The sequence below is a fragment of the Sinocyclocheilus grahami genome, unplaced genomic scaffold (genome assembly GCF_001515645.1).
Source record: "Sinocyclocheilus grahami isolate Dianchi unplaced genomic scaffold, SAMN03320097.WGS_v1.1 scaffold703.1, whole genome shotgun sequence".
Taxonomy (NCBI): domain Eukaryota; kingdom Metazoa; phylum Chordata; class Actinopteri; order Cypriniformes; family Cyprinidae; genus Sinocyclocheilus; species Sinocyclocheilus grahami.
Genome location: NW_015505882.1, coordinates 196,190 through 202,898, shown reverse-complemented (window position 1 = coordinate 202,898; position 6,709 = coordinate 196,190).

Here is a 6,709-nt window from a genome sequence, read left to right as displayed (position 1 = left end):
TTGCAGGCAGGACTTTAGATTTTTGAATTTCTTACAGATGGAAAAAAAACTCCCATATATATATATATATATATATATATATATATATTTTTTTTTAATTTAATGAAGTGTTCACAATTGTTTTATAGACATTTCAGAATTTCAGACCTTATTAGTTTGTGTCTCAATAGTTTATCACAAAGCTATATAAAATAAGTTGAAATCTGACAATTCCATTTATTTCTGAACATTTCAATTAACCTCACTGTCTTGTTTCATTTTGGTCAGACTTACTTGTAGGCCAAAGCTGGAAGAATATGAATGTTTGTGAATGAAGAACGAGAATATCTGACTTTACCTTTTCACTTGGCATCAAAATGAATGAGAGATGAAGCAGTCAGACCATTTAAACTACAGCCCTTTGAGATCCATTGATCTCCTATAAATGTAAAAGGACACATTTTAATAATTTATCAATATCTTTTGAACCATGCCGTGAATTACGAATTTGTGCAAAACTAGAACACTACAGCTAAGATTTATGCCAAGAGCTTATTAAATGGGACAATTTCACATCCATGATTCAAACATTCTATAAATGACAAAAACATTAAAACAACAGATACAGTGGCATGTAAGATGAAAACAGGAATAAATCAAAGGAAAACAGACTTGCGATTGTGTGAACACATCAAATTCAGGTTTCTTGCCTCAGCGCTATTATCGGTGCTGTGTGTACATTGAGGAAAAAAAATTTACGTAAATGATTTTAGCAAATGGCTGCAATATAAACTGTGAAATAGAATATATAAATAGAAACTGTGCATATCAAAACAATTGATATATTGACAAATAGCTATTAAAACAACAATAATAATAGTTCACCCATGGCCCATACCCGTTGTTTAGTTGTTGATATGCAGACAGTGTACTTCACACCAGATACAATTCATCACTCTTAGTTCTTCTATTTCAGAAAGAACACCATCCATAATTCATGAACACTTTCGAGAATCTCGGCTCACCTGAGCCACAAAAACATCTTTTCAGTCCACAGCCTAATCAAATCACCCTCTGGAGGTAAATACATGCAAATGTAGATGGCTACAGGCAGAAAAGGCACAAATACAGTTGTGCAGGTGACATGAAGGCAATGTAATAATCTATTCTTAATTACTTCTGTCTCACAGGCCCTCTAAATGGAACAAAGCCAAAGCCTCATACTACCTCTCTGGCCAACATCAATTCCCATTCCTGAAGTACAATGACCTTCACGGACGGTCACACTTGATACAAGTGTAATAATAATAATACATATTTAGTGAGCAGCAAATCAGTATATGAGAATAATGTATATGAGTCTTTGAAGACTGGAGGAATTACTTCTGAAAATTATTTTAATAATGAAATAATCATGAAAATAATCATGAAAATGTTTTTGAATCATCTTCATTTTGGGGCTTTCTCATCAAATACTGATATATGGAATTATAAAAAAATAAAAAAAACTTTTGGAAATGAATAATTTGTTTGTGTTTATCAGTTCACAATGCTACACTAACAGTTCAGAGGCAAGCACACTATCTCTCTTTCACAGCCTTCAAGCTGTCTGAAACAATTGCCTTGAAACACCAGAGTCTCCTAGCCAGGGAATGTCTCTCACAAGCATGGTCAACTTCATGGCTGACAGCTGGAGATGTTTCCCATGAGGTAATGAGCCAGCAAGTCAGAATGAAAGGAGATGGATAGGAATAGACAGACCAATGAGAGTAAACAAGAGAGAGATGGAAATAATAGATGGATGGTGCAATAGAATAGAAGTTTTCTTTCTTGGAACTATTTGTAAGAAATCTCTGATGGATCTAAGTAGGGCTACTCCTGACACATCATTGGGTTTCCATGTCTGTGTCAGTCAATATAGTGCAGGCTTAGTCTGGGTTTGTAACACTGTATACTGTCACTATGTTAAACTAATTGGAAGTCATCCACAACACCAGAGTTCAATACAATGGAATCAATAACCAGTTTCTACTGATAACCAGTAATGGTGTTTTTAAATGGTACTGGATACATATACTTTTGAAAAATGTTTAAAGTTATTTTAAATCACATTACATAAACCAGCACAAAAAAACAAAACAAAAAATATCATAGCATGTTAAACATTATTACTGAGTGCACCTTTAAAAAATGTCTTAGAGAATGCTCATATAAGTTCAACTCTATTACGATTATAATAACTTCATAGGAACAAGTGGAAATCATCTACCTAGCAGGAGATCAAAGAAGTTGATTCTATTTGTTTTCTTTCAGAAAATATACAGAGATTTGCACTTTGTGAGGCACATGAGAAGAAGAACAAGCTTGGGACCATCCTGCCAAGTTCGGGGAGTCTCTGATGCCCAGGCAAGAAAAAAAAAAAGAAAAGAAAAGAAAAGCTGTGGCTCTGGTTTTTTTTCAAACTGAATAAAACATCTGACTAAAGGCTGGAATACACCACATGACTTTTAAAAAAATGAAAAATAAATACATTTAAAACACTATAGGCATCAAACACTTGCTGACTTTTATAAATAGTTACAGAGGTGCAGTATACACTAAACAGCTGAGGATCATTTACACACTACCAGACTTTCAAACGGTTCTGAACAGAAACTCATGCAGAAACACATGCCTTGTTGCTGGGAGATGTGTGACAAATGAAAACAATCAAAAACTGTTTGATATCCCCTGACTGGATAGAAATAAACTCTGAAGCTAAAAAAAAAATCAGAGTCTGTGATCATTATATGCTACGCTATTTTCTATTAAATCTGTCAACTAAAATCTGCAGACTGGATCTTACTTTCTGCAAATAGCCTCAACTTGTCCAGACTATAAATTGTGGCAAAAAAAAGTTTGGTTTGGTTACAATTTTTGCTCAGCCTTTTTTGCGATTTGTACTCAGCCATTGTGAATTCTCAACGTGATCTCATGATAATTCTTATGTATTTTACGTAAAATGTGCTTCTATAAAACATACATTTACTTACGTTTTTACAGGCACGAAAACGTACAAATACTAACATATTTTCAGCCTCTAAACGTACAAAACTGACGTATTGACGACACCTAAAAATGAATCCTTATGAATATTGAAATCGCGGCATTAATTTTATTAGTTTTTAGTTGTCATATGAATGAACTTGTTTTCAATTGCATTATTAAATTGTTTACTTCTGAAATGATAACAGGGAAAATTATCTGGATAATATTTTCAGCGATTAACAACATAAATTCTGCTCTGGATCACACAAACCTACTGTATTCCGCCAGAGAGGAGCATGACTAAAAGCGTACAAAAGTGTACGTTTTGTGCTTGTAAATGTTACGTATTAATACCTATGTATAAACATGAGACCAGGCTGGAATTTTACACAATGACAGTGAGTTACACAGCGGTTTGCTTTGTACAAAGAGCTTTCTGACAAGGCTCATCTTTGAAAGACAGTCAAAACTACCACATCTTATGGTTCAGATGAGGGCCCTTTATTTGTGGGTAAACACATGACTGAGCAAGTATTGCTTGCCACTTTCCTCCTATCTGGACCAATCGGTTTTGTCCAAGTGTGCAGAGTCAGAAGAACCAGCCTCTCTTGTGGGTTTGGCTTTGTTACTTTTGCCTACCACCACAATACAGAAAACACCCTAAATCCTCTGATGGCTTTTAAACTCATGGGCAAGCCGATGCAAGAACAACCGGAGTTTGAGTTATGGGTCTGTGTCTAATTCCTCACTTGATGATTCCATTATAGCCACATCAGAATGGCTATATTGTCAGCAACCGGCCACTGAAGGTCGCTTTCTCCGAGAGTAAGGAGAAAAAAAGAAACCCAGCAAGGGAAACTAATGTGCAACAATTTAAAATTATTCACTCGTCTTTCTAATATCCCTTATTAGCACAACCTCCAAATGATCGAATACTTAGCTTTTTATAAGGCTTACATTTTCAACAGCTCTGGGTCTGTTCTTAAGTGTAAATACATAAAAGTGAAGCTGCTGAGTCAGCAGGTTCAGAGTGAGAGGATCCAGCATGATTTAGCCTACTGCAGGTAAGTTTGCACAGATGCTGTGACCTGCTCAGAAACACCCTACCGGAAACATCTAAGAGCTACTGCATATAAGAGAGAGGAACAGAAAGACAGTAGGATATTCAGATGTGGCAATAAGCTACCTTTGAAGTCATTATCATGTTCCTGTCAAGATTTTACAAGTTTTACTCTTTAATGTAAATCCACAAGTCATTTGATGATCAGTTCTTAATGAGGACAGCATTTGGTGTAATCAGTCATCTGCATTGCTTAGCGCATGTTAACTTTTCTTAATTAAAAAGTTTTTTTACTCAAGGAAGGGAATAGTACTTAGCTGTGAAATTACAGTAAATAATCTTTTTTATAGTAATTGCAATAGATTATTAACAGTAATCTAAGTGTTTACAGTAATCTTACAACATAATTAATTCTATGGAGCAAAACAAGCAAGTCTTTACATGTTCATGTTCACACTGAATTGAGCTTTGCAAGGTTAATAAGTACATTTATCACATCATATAATACACTTTGGAAAATGTGTATTTTAATGTTTATTTAGGTTAAATGCTTTGCCCTATTGATTTCCATCGTAAATGCATTACTGTAAATGTGATTTTTGCTTATTTTTCTGAATGTAGCGACGAGAAACCCAGAAAATTCCTTTAAAGACATAAAAATAAAAACAAGTGATGTGATGCAACAAAGCTAATCCCTTATAATCAACAAATCTGTCTACACTGACACTAGAGTTATAGATAATTAATTTAACACGAGGGCTACAGGAGTGAAGTAAATTATCTCTGTTTACATGTCTAAAAGCAGCTATTAAACACCTGCGGTATCAGTTGAGTTTAGTGAGCTGGAAGGCCGTCAGTGATGGCAGACAGTGAAGTGAACAGTCTGTGCTGTGATTGGGGTTGCAGATATCCAGCTGAGATCACCAGCTGCTCTCATGTTCATGTGCTGCAGCATACACACCGCTCTCTCCTCTTCTCTTTCAACCCTATTTCTCTCTATCAGCCTACTTTTCAGTTTCAGATCCCATCAGCATCAGAGTGAGAGAAGCAGAGGGGAAACTGAAAGATGTGATGGGTTATGGGGCTTTTTCCTCCTCATCTTTGAAACTGGGTTTTAAGGGGAACATCATCACTCTAGTTGTCTCCCTGTACTGGGGAAATGAATGGGAAAGTCTACTGGAGACTTTCTGGGGATTACCTGGATACAGGAAAACAAATGAGATCTTTTTAATATCTCAAGTGATTCCAGACAATAATGATATCAAAACGAGAGCAAACTGAGATTTTTCTCAAAGAGAAAAAGGCTCACATATGTCTCCACAGTGTCTTTTTTTTTCATGACAAATTCATAAAACTGTGTCCTTTATAAATATTCACAATTTATCCTATTCAAAATGAGTCCACAATTTGGTAAAACCGCCTCTTTATAATGATCTATTAACAACTTATCCTATTCAAAATGAGTCATTTTGCCATTTTACTATAAACAATATTTAAAGGGGTCATATGATGCTATTTTAAAGATCATTATTTTGTGTATTTGGTGTAACAGAATATGTTGACATGCTTTAATGTTCAAAAAACACATTATTTTTCAAATACTGTACATTATTGTAGGTCCTCTATGCCCCGCCTCTCTCAAACATGTCGTTTTCAACAAAGCCCCTCCTTTGACAAGCGCAGTCTGCTCTGATTGGCCAGCTGACCCAGTGCATTGTGATTGGCCAAACACCACATGCACGCATCAGAAATGTAATGCCCCTTACCGTAATCAGAACATCTGGGTTGTGCTGTTCTGTTGTAAATAAATCTTAACCAATGATTCCTAAATGCATCTACTTCCGGAAGGCCAAATAAAGTGCTTTTGCTTTCGCACTGAATCACACACCGTCTCCCTGACATGCTGCATCAACACTACTGCTGTTCCTGAAACCACGCCTTCTTTCTTTGCGTGCACATTTGGGCGGCATTATGCTAATATTTCCACATAGTGACGTAGACATGTGGGGGCGTGTTAGAACGAGCCGTTTTAGGTAGGCGTGGTTGACTCTTAACTTTTATAAAGAATATCTCTTTGGATTTGAGACTTTAGTCTTTGCTACTTTACAGATCTTCTTTATGCACCAAGAGCTTGTAACACTCCAAAGAGAAAGGAAAACTTGAAATCGCATCATATGACCCCTTTAACATATTATACTATATTAACAAATTATAAAAAAAAAAAATTCCTGAAAAGCTCATATTTTGATCATCATTCTGCCTTCCTCCCTGTTAATCCATCTCTGTTATTCTTAGCTTGTACATGCATTCTGGCTCTCGCATCCATCGTGACTCCTTTTGTTCCCTGCTCTGTATCTTTTCAGTCCTTCCATTCTCCCACCTGTCCCAGGCCTGTCTGTATCCCAGAGTGTGACGAGTGTGTGTATAATGAAGGCCCATTAGGAGAAACAACGGCAGCAGCTCCGTGCCGCATATGTCCAGTGGTCAAATGCTGACGACAGCTGGGCCAGCACACACACAGACACACACGCCCTAGAGACTGCCCTGGGTGTCCCACAGTCTGCCAGACGAAACGATGCAGACCGCTTCAACAGGAGGCTCAACCTGGGGATATAAACTGGGTGTGGGGGGGCATCCACGAAG